Source organism: Hyperolius riggenbachi, chromosome 8, assembly GCF_040937935.1.
Source record: "Hyperolius riggenbachi isolate aHypRig1 chromosome 8, aHypRig1.pri, whole genome shotgun sequence".
Lineage (NCBI taxonomy): Eukaryota > Metazoa > Chordata > Amphibia > Anura > Hyperoliidae > Hyperolius > Hyperolius riggenbachi.
The window spans coordinates 33567682-33584852 of NC_090653.1; the positions used below are offsets into that span (position 1 = coordinate 33567682).

Below are 17171 nucleotides of genomic sequence, written 5' to 3' on the forward strand. Positions count from 1 at the left end.
ATATATATATATATATATATATATATATATATATATACTTAGGTTGAATATATGGTTCTATTACCTTAAAGTCACCAATAGTTGCTCCTCAGGAGAGATAGCAAGGCGAAAGTAGGTGTCCTGCTTCTTCAGATCTACACCGACAATGTGGAGCAGTTTATCAAACCTTGGAGGGAAAAAAACAAATTTTTGTACCAAAACAATCTAATTACATATTAGATACAGTATTTACAAATACAACACACAATGGTACTTACATAGGTATAGACATGCGAGTGTACATGAAGAACTTCTCAGGATGGACTCTCAGGTCTCGGTACAGCATTGAAAATTGGCCTTTGAGAGGCCTCTCAATAAGGATCGGATGCACCCAGTATCTGTGCTGTCTACGTGCAATCCTTCTTCTCCTCCTCATATTTTGCAGCCGCATCATTAGCATACCTAGCATTGCTACTACCAAAACCTCCTCAAAAGCAAGGATAGGAATCAAAGGATTCATTTTGAAACACAGCAGCATAAAACACCTCCTCTCTCTCTCGACTACTACAACCAACAAAGAAGGTAAAAAAAAAAGCAGGAAATTGTCATCAGTCAGGACATTGTCACTAATCTGTTGTTGCTAGGCAAAACCAGCTTTCAGAAATTTCGTGTGCGAAAATTCGCATAAAATTCGCATAGAATATTTTATGCGATTTTTCGCATATCAGAAAAATCGTACGCGATTATTCAGTACGATTTTTTTCTGCTACAGTGGAAACAAGGCCTCACAGTCTATTCTATGGAGCTGAACTCCCCATCAGAAAAAATCTTTGCAAGATGCTGCACACACAGATGCTGTACAGACACAAAAGATCAGTATCTGCGAAAGATCTGTTCCTACCAAAAATCCATTCCTGCAAATTGCAATGATAGTCTATGAGATCTGCAGATCATCGTACACACATGATTTAACTGACATTCATCTGCAGATCATCTGCAGATCAGATCCACCAGGTTGGATTTTCAGATCTGCAGATCTGTCAGTTAAATCATGTGTGTATGATGATCTGCAGATCTCATAGACTATCATTGCAATTTGCAGGGTTGGATTTTTGGCAGGAACAGATCTTTTGCAGCTACTGATCTTTTGTGTCTGTACAGCATCTGTGTGTGCAGCATCTTGCAAAGATTTTTTTCTGATGGGGAGTTCAGCTCCATAGAATAGACTGTGTAGAGTATGGCTCTCATACTACATGGAAGGGGGTAAAACTGGTCTGTGATCTTTCATTTTCCAAAGACCATGGTCTGATGTGTGTATGAGCCTTAAGTGCCTCAACCTTGGAGCAAGAAGAAGAAGTACTTTGCATGAGAAAATTTATGCGTGCTCAATTACCAAGTTTAAGGCCTCTTTTCCATGGACTGTTGAGCTGTGTGCTCAGCAAGCAGTTACCAGGCAGCAGCAAGCAGTTACCAGGCAGCAGCGAGCAGTTACCAGGCAGCAGCAAGCTGTTACCAGGCAGCAGTAAGCAGTTACCAGGCAGCAGCAAGCAGTTACTAGGCAGCAGCAAGCAGTTACTAGGCAGCAGCAAGCAGTTACTAGGCAGCAGCAAGCAGTTATCAGGCAGCAGCAAGCAGTTACCAGGCAGCAGCAAGCAGTTACCAGGCAGCAGCAAGCTGTTACCAGGCAGCAGCAAGCTGTTAACGGGCAGCAGCAAGCTGTTAACGGGCAGCAGCAAGCAGTTACCAGGCAGCAGCAAGCAGTTACCAGGCAGAAGCAAGCAGTTACCAGGCAGCAGCAAGCTGTTAACAGGCAGCAGCAAGCTGTTACCGGGCAGTAGTGAGCAGTTGTAAGAGTTTGAGAGGCATTTTACTGCCTATCAACTGTCCGTGGTAAAGAGGCCTACCCTAGCAAGTCTGGCTTTGCAAATCTGGCCTAATTGGCTATTCATGAGGCAATGCTAATGCAAATTTGCTTTTGCATGCCAAACTATGCAGGGTCAAAAAAACAATACGGTCGCCCTGCTACATGTCAGTGATGAGCGAAAATGCAAAAATTTGTTTCGACAAATTTTTACTGAATTTTCGCCTAATTTCGTTTTGACAAGCAAATTTTCCATCTAATTTTTTCGCGTTAATTTTCGCCTAATGCCAGTCATTTTCGCGTTACTTGCGTATTATTGCTGACATTTTCCGCATAAGGGCATTAGCGTCCGCATTCAGAGAAGTTTCTTGCGCATCATTGCGGACATTTTTCCGTATAAACTTCCGCATAGACTGAATTTCCATGCGGACTATTGTGGACATTTTTCCGCATAAGGGCATAAGCATCCGCATACAATGAATTTTCGATGCTGGTCGAAAACGCAAATATTTCTGAAGATTTTCGTGAAAATTCGCCAAAAACGAAAACGGGATTTTCAATGCGAAACTGCTACATGCTACATTAGCACTATCCAGGAGCGCCACAGGGAGGATTCCCAATGCCCCCTTTTTATACAACCGGGGGGACCGCGGGTCCCAGGCTCTCTCACTGCCTGGGAACCACAGCGGCATCCCGGAGGGGGAGGCTAGGTGGTGCAGGCGACCCCCCCCCAAGCGTGGCCAGTGCCGGGAGAGCCGTCTGCACCCACCTCCCGATATTAGAAACAGGCACTTACCTTAACATCCATTGCGTTCTGCTACATGCGCATTAACTTGGGGGCACCACATGAGAAAGGAGTGAAGCATGGGTCACCCCATGCTTTAGAGCTCAGGGCTGGCTCACATACAACACTCCAGAGGGGGGGGGGGGGGAGGACAGGCGCAGACTACTCACTCCAGGGCTCACACCACCAGAGCAAGCCATCCACCACCTGCCTCCAAAGGATACAAACTGCAAAAAATGCTTTCCATGAGAAAATTAATGCGCATGTAGCAGAACGCAATGGACGTTAAGGTAAGTGCCTGTTTTTAATATTGGGAGGTGGGTGCGGACGGCTCTCCCTGGCGCTGGCCACACTTGGGGGGGGTCGGCTGCGCCACCCAGCCTCCCCCTCCGGGGTGCCACTGTGGTTCCCAGGCAGTGAGAGAGCCTGGGACCCTGCGGTCCCCCCGGTTGTATAAAAAGGGGGGCATTGGGAATCCTCCCCGTGGCGCTCCTGGATAGTGCTAATGTAGCATGAACTTATTCCCGCAGGGCGACCGCTTTGCAGTATTGGTTTTTTGACCCTGCATAGTTTGGCATGCGAAAGCAAATGCATATTTGCATGAGCATTGCCTCATTAATAGCCAATTAGGCCAGATTTGGAAAGCCAGACTTGCTAGGGTTAAACTTGGTGTTTGAGCACGCATACATTTTCTAATGGAAAGCCTAAAGGTGGGTACACACATCAGATAAAAGTCTTTGGAAAATGAAAGATCACAGACCAATGTTACCCCCTTCCATGTAGTATGAGAGCCATACCTACACAGTCTATTCTATTGAGCTGAACTCCCCATCAGATAAATTTTTTTGCAAGATGCTGCACACAAAGATGCTGTACACATGCAACAGATCAGTATCTGCAAAAGATCTGTTCCTGCAAAAAATCAGTTTCTGCAAAATGCATTCATAGTCTATGATATCTGCAGATCTCATGCTGGGCATACACGGTATGTTTTCTACCATGTAATCGAGCCGCTGATGGCTCGATTGATAATTTCCGACGTGTCCGATACCCCGCCGGATCGATTCTGCGCTCGATACCGGCGGGCAGGACAAAAGAAGAAACGAGTGGAAAATAAGAAAGCGCTCGATTACACGGTAGAAAATGTACCATGTATGCCCAGCATAATACACACCTTGTTTGACGGACATTCATCTGCAGATCAGACAATCATCTGCAGATCCAAAGATCCATCCTGGTTGATCTGATCTGCAGATGATTGTCCGTTAAACAAGGTGTGTATGAGATCTGCAGATATAGACTATGAATGTATTTTGTAGGTACTGATCTTTTGCAGGAACTGATCTTTTGCAGATACTGATCTTTTGTGTCTGTACAGCATCTGTGTGTGCAGCATCTTGCAAAGATTTCTATCTGATGGGGAGTTCAGCTCAATAGAATAGACTGTGTAGGTATGGCTCTCATACTACATGAAGAGTGGTAAGATTGGTCTGTGATCTTTGATTTTCCAAAGACTTTTATCTGATGTGTGTACCCACCTTTATTCTTCTTGCTTCAAGGTTGAGGCACGTACTCTATTAGATAGATAGAAGATGCGGCGTATGCTACGACGCGGGTCGGCTAGTATACTATATTATACACTGGTGATGGACGAATGTACTACTGATCCCAGCAGTACAAGATGACTGGCAGTACAGTGGCAATAGAAGACAATGCTATATACTATGTTATACACTGGTGATGGACGGAAGTACTACTGATCCCAGCAGTACAGTGGCAATAGAAGACAGTGCTATATACTATATTATACACTGGTGATGGACGGAAGTACTACTGATCCCAGCAGTACAGTGGCAATAGAAGACAGTGCTATATACTATGTTATACACTGGTGATGGACGGAAATTCTACTGATTCCAGCAGTACAGTGGCAATAGAAGACAGTGCTATATACTATGTTATACACTGGTGATGGACGGAAGTACTACTGATCCCAGCAGTACACGCTGACTGGCAGTACAGTGGCAATAGAAGACAATGCTATATACTATGCTATATACTGCTGACGTACGGAAGTACTACTGATCCCAGCAGTACACGCTGACCGGCAGTACAGTGGCAATAGAAGACAATGCTATATACTATGCTATATACTGGTGATGGACGGAAGTACTACTGATCCCAGCAGTAAACGCACGCTGAGCTGACTGGCACTACAGTGCAGTGGCAAATATAGTATAGGAGGCTGTGGGGCCCTGGCTAGCCTAGCTGGTGAGAGAGAGTCTAACCTGCCTGCCTACCCAAAGCTAAACCCAAACGCAAGTGGCGGAGAAATGACGCGGTTCGGGTATTTATTTACCCGAACCACGTGACCTGCTCGGCCAATCGCAGCGCGAGCCGCGTGTTCGTGCCCGAACCACGTGACCCGCTCGGCCAATCACAGCGCGAACCAAACGTTCGGGGAACGTTCGGCCATGCGCTGTCAGGCCGAACATACGTTCGACCGCATGGCCGAACACATGGCCGAACACCACGAGGTGTCCGGCGAAGCCCGAATCGAACTCGAACAGCCCGAAATCCGGGCGAACCCGAACAGTGGCGAACACTGTTCGCCCAACACTACTGGGAACCCGCGAGTAATGTACATGCTCCTAGACTGGTGAAACGGTTCCATCTGAGATTCCCTGATAGGCCAGGTCCTAGGGGCACCCGGAGGTTGCCCCTAGGGGGGGGGCAATGTCACATTCACCTTGGCGGCCGGTCACGTCAGTCTGGGACGTCGTCCTTGGTGCGCACGCAAAGGGGCTCATTCGCTTTCCTGTGTTCCCTTCAGGTGCGGCGCGCAAAGTATTGTGCGCAAAGTGTTGCTCGCGTTCTGCGCATGCGCATAGCGTTAATTTCGGCGCCAATTACCAGTAAATAAGCAGCACTGCCCTCAGCTGCAGTGCTGCTCGTTCTGACAGCTTGGCTAGCCTGTTGGCGAACCGTACTCCTGTCCTGCTGATTCTGATCTGATTCTCTGTTGTGACCTTGGCCTGTGACCCCGACTACCGCTGATCTCCGCCTGCCCCGACCTTTGGCTTGTTACCTGGTTTACCGTTGTCTGCCGCCTGCCCCGACCTTTGGCTTGTTACCTGGATTACCGCTGATCTCTGCCTGCCCTGACCCCTGGCTTGTGACCCCGACCTTCGTAATACGCCGCCTGGCCTGGATCTCTACACTTCGTCTGATCAAGTTTACTCCACAAATAGTGTCACCTGTTCTCCTGACCACTCGCTGAGGCAATCCCAGTAGTGACCTGGTAGGGCACTAAGCAGCGAAGTTCCACATCCCCCTCCTGGGGTTGTGGTCCTGCACTCCCCTCAAGGGTGTGTGGGTGAAGACCCATGGTCACCTAGACTCCACTACTGGGTAACGCCTCTTCCTTCGTGGGAGGGTCAACAGGGACTGAAGAGAAACCTAACATGTAGTTTGCATACATTGCATATGGCAAACTTGCTGTCCAATGAGGGCAGAGTGAAAAACCGCCAGATTGGGGAGGTGAAGATTCCCCTGTGGCCTGAATGGGATGCTGCTGCTTTTCTCCCTGTGGCGGTTGGGGGTTGAGTGGTGCGGCTGGTGGTAGCGACAGAAGGATGTGGGTCCCGCATTCCACGGCCACTGTCTGCAATGCTGATCCTCCGTGCCAAACCCACCGACGCATCCTCCTCCTCAGAGTCAGAGCTGACATCCCCATCCTGTGGATGGTAGTCACGGTCCTTCATCCCATCATCAACATCATACCCCCCCTCCTCAAAATCCAGAACATCCTCCTCAAACTCCTTGCGGCTAACAGCCCTGAGTTCAATCGTGGCGCCTGGAGCGAAAAGCTCACTGACTGAGGGTAGGCTGCCCTCTGGGGTCGACACTGACACGGCAGATCTTCTGAGGGTGGCTGTAATGTTGCTCCCTGTCCTCTTGCCCTTGCTGCCCCTCCCCCGGCTGCCGGTGCCAGCAGACATAGTACAACTTATACGTGATGATATCACCAGATGATGTGGGGTACTTTTACTTTAATAAAATCGGGGTTGGACTTTAAATCAAATCAGCACGGAGTGACAGACCCCAGAGTAGAGGACAGACAGTGCACACTATCTGTCTAACTGTCACACTGACAATGCTCAGCACAGCAGCACTGCAGTAATCTGTAGTAAGCTAACACAGTACTACTCTCTAACAACTAACTACAGTACTAACTATACAATACAATAACACAGTAATCCTATTCCCTAACCTATACTGTCCTGCTGGCCTGCACAGCACACACAGACACAGACAGGACCCAATTGAGTGAATTAAATCAAACAATTACAAGCTAGCTAGCTAAAAAAACAATAGAACAATAGTGTATTCAAGGTGTTTAGCACTCAAAGCTTTAAACCTCATCTACACGAGGCGATCTGGCGGCTCGATTAGCCGCCGGATCGCCTCTTCCGCATCCCCGCCGTGTCCCCACTCGCCGCGCGTGCATCGGATTCGATCCGCCCTCGTCCCCGCCCGGCGCCGCTTATCTTCCGCTCGATTCCCTGCCATTGTCCCCTCATGGGGAACGAGCAGGGAATCGGCGGAGGCAAGATCCGACCTGTCGGCCAGGGTTCCCTTCTGTGATTGGGTGCCAGGACTTAGGCTGGTAGGCCTCTGATTGGGTCAATGAGATCGGGGGGGGGGGGGGGTGCGGGGGCTGGCCAGAGTGAGTTCCCCTCTGTGAAGGGCCGGCACACATCAACATGTTATTACTATAACATACATAGAGGATTGCCTGACTGACTTACCATTTTAGATTTACAAGTCAGTCAGGCTCCGGACACAGACAGGCTCTCCGCACGCTGATGCCGCCGCCACTCCAGTGATGACGCTGAAGACGTCACGTGACGACATCCTCTCCTCTTTCCTCGCAGGCATGGGCGTCCACGCCCTGACGTCCATGCCTGCGTCTGATGTGCATCCAGGAGGTGGAGCCGGCAGCGCTGAGTGGAAGAGAGGACGGCTCAGGAGTCAGGACGCTGGGTGGTTTCCATGGAGACCCGACGCTGGAACCGGCGGTAGGGGTATGTATCTCTTCCTTCCTCCCCACTCCAGGCCCCGCTCCCTAGCTCTGGCCAGGCTCAAATTGTATAACTCACGGTCTCCGCACCGCACCCGGCCGGCACCCACACACAGGGTCGGACTGGGACACTAAGGGCCCACCAAGGAAGTTTCAGCCTGGGCCCCCCCCCCCCCGATCCCCTCCTCCTCCTCCCCCCCCCCCCCATTTTGGGCTCACATACACATGTACTCTAGAAATTTTGCATGAGTTTATGGTAGGGAAAAGATTGTGAGCACTTCTGAGGACAGTCTCCAATAGGGATATGTCCACATGCACGCCGCAGCGAAAGTAAATGGGTGTCACCACGCACTGGAACATCGGCGTGGTCACGATGAGTCATGGGCAGACTTAAAAAAAAAAAAACACAACATAAGTAGCGGTGTTATTCACAGAGATTAGGTCCGACCAGATACATTTTAGATAAAATATTCAAGTAGTTACATGCCTCATGATAATTCATCAAGTAGTCAAATCGCAGCAGATTTTCCGACAAAATGCAATCAGGTTGGCGGCAGATACCCCCACAACATGCAATCAGGTTGGCGGCAGATACCCCCACAAAATGCAATCAGGTTGGCGGCAGATACCCCCACAAAATGCAATCAGATTGGCGGCAGATACTCCCCAAAATGCAATCAGGTTGGTGGCAGATACCCCCCCAAAAGTGGGCAGCAGTGACCAGAAAATCGTAATGTGGGCAGCAGACACCTGAAAATCGCAATGTGGGCAGCAGTGACCAGAAAATCGTACTGTGGGCAGCAGACACCAGAAAATCGTAATGTGGGCAGCAGACACCTGAAAATCGCAATGTGGGCAGCAGACACCTGAAAATCACAATGTGGGCAGCAGACACCTGAAAATCGCAATGCGGGCAGCAGACACCTGAAAATCGCAATGTGGGCAGCAGACACCTGAAAATCGCAATGTGGGCAGCAGACACCTGAAAATCGCAATGTGGGCAGCAGACACCTGAAAATCATAATGTGGGCAGCAGACACCTGAAAATCACAATGTGGGCAGCAGTGACCAGAAAATCGTAATGTGGGCAGCAGTGACCAGAAAATCGTAATGTGGGCAGCAGACACCTGAAAATGGCAATGTGGGCAGCAGTCACCAGAAAATCGTAATGTGGGCAGCAGTCACCAGAAAATCGTAATGTGGGCAGCAGGCACCAGAAAATCGCAATGTGGGGAGCAGTGACCAGAAAATCGTAATATGGGGAGCAGACACCTGAAAATCACAATGTGGGCAGCAGTCACCAGAAAATCGTAATTTGGGCAGCAGACACCTGAAAATCGTAATGTGGGCAGCAGACACCTGAAAATCACAATGTGTGCAGCACACACCTGAAAATCACAATGTGTGCAGCAGACACCAGAAAATCGCAATGTGGGCAGCAGTTACCAGAAAATCGCAATGTGGGCAGCAGTGATCAGAAAATCGTAATGTGGGCAGCAGACACCTGAAAATCGTAATGTGGGCAGCAGACACCTGAAAATCGCAATGTGGGCAGCAGACACCTGAAAATCGTAATGTGGGCAGCAGACACCTGAAAATCGCAACGTGGGCAGCAGTGACCAGAAAATCGTAATGTGGGCAGCAGACACCAGAAAATCGTAATGTGGGCAGGTTGGTGGCAGATACCCCCCCTCAAAATGCAATCAGAATGGTGGCAGATATCATACCCCCCCCCCCCCAAAACGCAATCAGGTTGGCAGCGGGCAAAGATCGGCGGGATGGGGCGGAAGCCACCCCCCTCCCTCACCTAGGGGCCCCCCCTCCAGAATTGCAGCCAGCGGCAGCAGCGGGGATGAATCACTTACCAGCATGACGGAGATCCGTAGCTCTGCGTGCCGCTGGCTGGTCTGGTCTCTGTCTCCTGAACTGACTGTCCAATCACGCTCTCGCAGTACTTCCTGTGAGAGCGTGATTGGACAGTCAGTTCAGGAGACAGAGACCAGCCAGCGGCACGCAGAGCTACGGATCTCCGTCATGCCGTTAAGTGATTCTTCCCCGCTGCTGCCGCTGGCTGCAATTCTGGAGGGGGGGGGGGGGAGCGCGGAAGGGGGGCCCCTAGGTGAGGGAGGGGGGGGAGGCTTCCGCCCCTCCCCGCCGATCTGTGCACAATGTCCCCCCTTCCTGCGCTTAGCCCCCCTCCTTTTTAGCACTGGGGCCCCCAGGAGGCGGGACGGCCGGGGCCCACCGATGGGACCATCGGTGGTTCGGTGGGCCTGTCCGAGGCTGCCCACACACCCAGTCAGCAGCCCAGGACACAGGCAGCAGCAGCAGCCAGCAGGCATGATGCACGACCCACAGCACAGTGTCCCAGGCTGCGCAGATTTTTTAATGTTTGCTGCCAGCGGGGGCCGGGGCCCCCCAGGTGGCCGGGGCCCTAGGGCAGCTGCCTTCCCTGCCTCTGTGATTGGTTGCTAGGGCTTCTGCTGGGAGCCCTCTGATTGGCTCAATGACATCATTTCCTTAGTTACAGTACCCAGATCCGCCGGATATCCGCGGGTCCCCAGGTTATGTGACCAGATATCCGCATAGAGCTATCCGGATTTGGCCCCAGGTATCCAGAATCCGGATCTGACCGGATAGCGGAAAAATGGTCGGATACCCGGGTTACCCGGTTATCCGGGATCCGGATGAGCATCCCTGCACTTAAGGACTGCAGTCTTAAAACCGCTTAAAGGGAACCTAAACTGGGAGGGATATGCATGTTTCCTTTTAAACAATATCATCTGCTTGACAGTCCTGCTGATCTATTTGCCTGCAGTAGTGGTAATAACACACCTGAAACAAGCATGTAGCTAATCCAGTCTGACTTCAGTCAGAGCACCTGATCTGCATGCTTGTTGAGGGGTTGTGGCTAAAAGTGTTAGAGACACAGGATCAGCAGAAGAGTCAGGGAACTGGTATTATTTTAAAAGGAAAAATCCATATACTTCTCAGTTTAGGTTCCCTTTAAGGACCAGACACTTTTTTTTCCATTCAGACCACTGCAGCTTTAACGATTTATTGCTTGGTAATACAACCTACCACCTAAATGAATTTTACCTCCTTTTCTTGTCACTAATCCAGCTTTCTTTTGGTGCTATTTGATTGCTGCTGGGATTTTTAGTTTTTATTATATTCATCAAAAACGACATGAATTTTGTCAAAAAATGTTTTTTTTAACTTTCTGTGCTGACATTTTTCAAATAAAGTAAAATTTCTATATACATTTTTGTCCATATTTATTGTGCTACATGTCTTTGATAAAAAAAAAATCCAATAAGTGTATATTTATTGGTTTGGGTAAAAGTTATAGCGTTTACAAACTATGGTGCAAAAAGTGAATTTTCCCATTTTGAAGCATCTTTGACTTTTCTGAGCACCTGTCATGTTTCATGAGGTGCTAGAATGCCAGGATAGTATAAATACCCCTCAAATGACCCCATTTTGGAAAGAAGACATCCCAAAATATTCACTGAGAGGCATGGTGAGTTCATAGAAGATTTTATTTTTGTCACAAGTTAGCGGAAAACGACACTTTGTGACAAAAAAAAAAACTAAAAAAAAGTCTCCATTTCTGCTAACTTGTGACAAAAAAAAAAAAAAAAAAAAAAATGAAATCTGCCACGGACTCACCATGCCCCTCTCTGAATACTTTGGGGTGTCTACTTTCCAAAATGGGGTCATTTGCGGGGTGTGTTTACTGTCCTGGCATTTTGGGGGGTGCTAAATTGTAAGCACCCCTGTAAAGCCTAAAAGGTGCTCATAGGACTTTGGGCCCCTTAGCGCACCTAGGCTGCAAAAAAGTGTCACACATGTGGTATCGCCGTACTCAGGAGAAGTATTATAATGTGTTTTGGGGTGTATTTTTACTCATACCCATGCTGGGTGGGAGAAATCTATACATATAAAATCGGATGTATGTGTGTGTATGTGTGTATGTGTGTGTGTGTGTATGTGTGTGTGTATGTGTGTGTGTATGTGCCGCGATCACGCAAAAACGGCTTGACCGATTTGAACGAAACTTGGTATGCAGATCCCTTACTACCTGGGATTATATGTTCTGGGGGTCTCGCGTCCCCTCTGCACACCTGGGCGGAGCTACAAACAGCAAATCAGATTTCACCCATTCATGTCAATGGAAAAAAATGGAAAAGGCTGCCATTCTCACAGTAATCAAGCCAGAGTCCCCACACATGGCACAGTTGGTCACTTGGTGACCGAGGTTACAAATCCAGGAAAAGTGGGCGGAGCATAAAACAGCCAATCAAATTTCAGCCATTCATTTTAAATGGGAAAATCTAAACTGCAGCCATTCTTACACTCGCAGGGTTTTCAAACTAGGCACGCTTGGTCACTGGGTGACTGAGATTAATATTCAGGAAAGTGAGTGGAGCCTACAACAGTTAAACAAAATTCACTGATTTATTTTCAAGGGGAATATTTAAATTGCTGCCATTCTTACACTGTTAATGGCAGAGGCTTCAAACTTGATACAGTCGGTCTTTGGGTGACTGGGGTCCAAATTCACTAAAGGGGCGGGGTCACAAACAGCCAATCAGATTTCCTTGGTGGATAAACTGCTTCTATTTACACATTTTTGATGCCGGGAACCTAAAAGCTCACAAACTTGGTCATTGAGTGACTGTGTGTCCAGGTTACAAAAAGTGGGTGGAGCCTACAACAGCCAAACAAAATTCATCTATTTATTTTCAAGGGGAATATTTAAATTGCTGCCATTCTTACACTGTTAATGGCAGAGGCTTCAAACTTGCTACAGTCGGTCTTTGGGTGACTGGGGTCCAAATTCACTAAGGGGGCGGGGTCACAAACAGCCAATCAGATTTCCTTGGTGGATAAACTGCTTCTATTTACACATTTTTGATACCAGGAACCTAAAAGCTCACAAACTTGGTCATTGAGTGACTGTGTGTCCAGGTTACAAAAAGTGGGTGGAGCCAAAAACAACTTTTACTGGGAAAATATAAACTGCAGCCATTCTTACACCGTTAATGGCAGGGTTCTCAAACTTTGCACAGATGGTCACTGGGTGAATGAGATTAAGATTTTGGAAGGTAGGTGGAGCCTACAACAGCCAATAAAAATTCACCTTTCGATTTTCAAAGGGAATATTTAAGCTGCTACCATTCTTATACTGTTAATAGCAGATGCCTCAAACCTGGTACAGTTGGTCACTAGGGTTCAAATTCAGAAAGGGGGCGGAGCCACAAACAGCCAATCAGATTTGTTTATTTTTCAATAGGAATTTATACCAAGGACCCCAAAGCTGATAAACTTGATAATTGAGTGACTGTATGTCAAGGTTAGAAAAAGTGGGCGGCGCCACCAACTTAATTTTTTACATGGCAGGGTTCCCAAACTTGACAATTGGCCACTAGGTGACTGGGGTTAATATTCAGAAATGTGGGTGGAGCCTAAAACAGCCAATCAAAATTCACCTATTGATTTTCAAGGGGAATATTTACATTGCTACCATTCTTACACTGTTAATGGCAGAGGCCTCAAACCTGATACAGTCAGCTATTGGGTGACTGGGGTCCAAATTCTCTAAAGGGGGTGGAGCCACAAACAGCCAATCCGATTTTTTAGATTGATTTCAGCCATTCTGTTATTGGCAGGGTTCTCAAACTTGACACAGTTGGCCACTGGGTGACTAGGACTAATATTCAGGAAAGTGGGTGGAACCTACAGCAGCCAATCAAAATTCACCTTTTGATTTTCAAAGTGAATATTTATATTACTGCCATTCATACACTCTTAATTGCAGAGGCCTCGATTCTGGTACAGTCAGTCACTGGGAGACTGGGGTTTAAATTCTGAAAAGGGATCGGGCCAAAAACATCAACATCAGATTTGTTTTATTTCAATGGTAAAATGCAACTAATTGATGCCAAAGACCCCACAGCTCATAAACTTGGTCATTGAGTGACTGTATGTCAAGATTAGAAATAGTGGGCAGAGCCAAAAACAACTAACTTTTTACATGGGAAAGTATAAATTGCAGCTATTCTTACACTGTTAATGGCAGGGTTCTCAAACTTGACACAGTTGGTCACTGGGGGACTAGGATTAATATTCGGAGAAGTAGGTGGAGCCTACAAGAGCCAATCAAAATTCACCTATTGGTTTTCAAGGGGAATATTGAAACTGCTGTCATTCTTACACTGTTAATGGCAGAGGCCTCAAACCTGCTACATCGGTCATCAAGTGACTGGGTTCAAATTCACTAAAGGGGCAGAGCCACAAACAGCCAATCAGATTTGCTTTTCTGGATAAACTGCTTCCATTCACACAATTTTGATGCCAGGAACCCAAAAGCTCACAAACTTGGTCATTGAGTAGTGACTGTGTGTCAAGGTTACAAAAAGTGAGCGGAGCTAAAAACAAATTTCACTGGGAAAATGCAGACTGCAGTCCTTTTTACACTGTTTATGGCAGGGTTCCCAAACTTTGCCCAGATGGTCACTGGGTGACTGAGATTAATATTCAGAGACGTGGGTGGAGCCTATAATAGCCAATCAAAATTCACCTGTTGATTTTCAAGGGGAATATTTAAATTGCTGCCATTTTTACACTGGTAATAGCAGATGCCTCAAACCTGCTATAGTTGGTCATTGAGTGACTGGGGTTCAAATGCTGGAGAGGGGCGCAGCCACAAACAGCCAATCTGATTAGTTTAATTTCTATGGGAATATACTAATTATTGATGCTAAAGACCCCAAAGCTCACAAACTTGGTCATTGAGTGTTTGTGCGTTAGGGTTAGAAAAAGTGGGCAGAACCAACACCAGTCAAATACATACCCGGTGTAACGATCGGTGTAACACAGAGAGGGTCTGATTATTGGTGATCTGCAGTTTCACCAAGAATGCAGATATATACCTGATTATTGATGATCTGCAGAATCACCGATAATCAGATATATCACTAACCTCTGGACACCTGAGAGATATGAGTGTTTGGTGCGACAGTAATACTTTGAGGACAGCACCTGAAGAGCAGGTGCAAAAGACAGTATGGGATACTGCACAAAAGAACAAGTTCCTTCCAATAGCCTGAGAATCTCCCAAGGGAGGAGTCAGGCTGGGAGTAGGAAGGACCAGAGCGTGAGTGACACCAATGGGAGGGTGTCACTGACAGATCTGTGAACTATCTCCAAACAGGGGAGATAGCTCTCGAGGTCGGACAAGCCGGGTCGGCAACACACAGACAGAAGGTACAAAGACAGGAGGCTGATTCGGTAGTACTAAGGCATGCAGGGTTTGGCAACAGAGTATCAGATATAGCGAAGTACCAAATCAGTGATCAGAAGAGTAGTCAGGAAAGCAGAAAGTCATAACAGATAATAAACAATGCCTAGTCTTGGGTGTGAGCTCCGTGATCATCAACACCCTGGAACTAGTCTGACATATAACAGAATGGTAATACAAGTCCCTAGTCTTGGGTGTGAGGTCCGTGATCATCAACACCCTGGAACTAGTCTGACATATAACAGAATGGTAATACAAGTCCCTAGTCTTGGGTGTGAGGTCCGTGATCATCAACACCCTGGAACTAGTCTGAGGTATAACAGAATGGTAACACAGATTCCTAGTCTTGGGTGTGAGCTCCGTGATCATCAACACCCTGGAACTAGTCTGAAGTATAACAGAATGGTAACACAGATTCTGACAAAAGGTCTGAGCGCTTCCACGTAGTGATCGCAACGGCAGACAACCAGTGAATGACCAGCACCCAGTATATATAGTACAGCGCTCTCCAGTGCCTCCCCTAAGTGCTGGACCAATGGGAACTGGTTGAATCGTCAGCTGACCGGCTTGGTCAGCTGACTCCCTTCTGGCTGTCATAAAGGTTCTGCCTCTCAGCGCGCGCGCGCGTCCTTCTGAACCTGTGTGGACTATCAGTCCCAGCCACACCAGACATGTGTTGTGTTCCACCCGCCACGCTGGACGCGGAACCAGCCGCACCTCTATCAGAGCATGCGGCGGTTTCTCCGTGTTCAGCCATACTAGCAGATGTAGGCCTCCTCGTGCAAACCGCCGCGTTGGACGCGGAATCAGCCGCCTTGTTCTGAGCACACGCGGCGGCTTTTCCGCGTTTTCTCACAGTACCCCCCCACCTGAGGAGTGGACTCCGGACAGCTCCTACCTGGTTTCTCAGGATGTAGGGCGTGGAACTCCCTCTTTAATTCATCCGCATGCATGCGGCACTCAGGTACCCATGTTCTTTCCTCAATGCCATAACCCTTCCAGTGAACCAAATACTGTACTGAGTTCTGTACAATACGTGAGTCTAAAATCTTTTCCACTTCATACTCAGGTTGGTCATCCACCATCACAGGGGGAGGAGGAGTGGAATCTACATGCACTGCTGGCTTGAGCAGGGATACATGGAAAGATCTGACACCACGCATGCTGGCAGGAAGATCAATGGCATAAGTAACATTGTTGATTTTCCTGGTTACTGGGAAAGGACCCACAAATCTGGGTCCCAGCTTGGGTGAAGGCTGTTTAAGAGCCAAATGACGAGTGGACACCCAGACCAAGTCTCCTGGCCGGAACTTCCACTCTATGGAACGTTTCTTGTCAGCTTGTCCCTTCTGACTCTGAAAAGCCTTCTCTAGATTCTTTTTCACGATTCCCCAAATGTTTTTAAATGACTTTTGCCAAGCTTCCAAAGCTGGAAACGGAGTGGAAGCTACTGGCAATGGGGAGAACCTAGGCAACCTTCCTGTTACCACCTGGAATGGAGAGAATCCAGAAGAAGAGCTCTTCAAATTATTGTGTGCAAATTCTGCAAACGGCAAGAACTTGACCCAATCAGTCTGTGCATCAGCAACATAACACCTTAGAAACTGTTCCAGAGATTGATTAATTCTCTCGGTCTGACCATTGGTCTGTGGGTGGTAGCCCGATGAAAACGAAAGTTCCATGCCCAACTGATGACAGAATGCCCTCCAAAATTTAGAAACAAATTGGACTCCCTGATCTGACACTATATTTTCCGGAATGCCATGTAGCCAGAAGATATGCAGGATGAAGAGATCGGCCAACTCCTGGGCCGAGGGGAGTCCTTTCAGGGGCACGAAATGGGCCATTTTACTGAATCTGTCGACTACCACCCAAATGACCGACATGCCCTCAGACCTCGGGAGTTCACCCACAAAATCCATGGACAAATGGGTCCATGGTTCACTTGGGGTGGGTAAAGGCTGCAATGTTCCCACAGGTGCCTGACGGGAAGGTTTACTTCTTGCACACACTGCACATTCTCTCACATACTCCTTGCAGTCAGTTGCCAACGAATGCCACCATGCACACCTAGAAACAAGATCCTGTGTTCTGGTGGCACCAGGATGTCCAGCATTTTTGTGGGAGTGGAACATCTGCAATATCTGGAGGCGAAATG

At 47.9% G+C, this 17171-nt stretch overlaps 1 protein-coding gene across 1 annotated transcript in view; it reads right to left on the reverse strand.

Annotated features, from left to right (window-relative positions):
- The window catches only part of LOC137528707 (H-2 class II histocompatibility antigen, E-S beta chain-like), a 117056-nt gene that overhangs the window by 37194 nt on the left and 62691 nt on the right, over nt 1-17171 (reverse strand). The gene's annotated exons all lie outside the window — the stretch shown is intronic.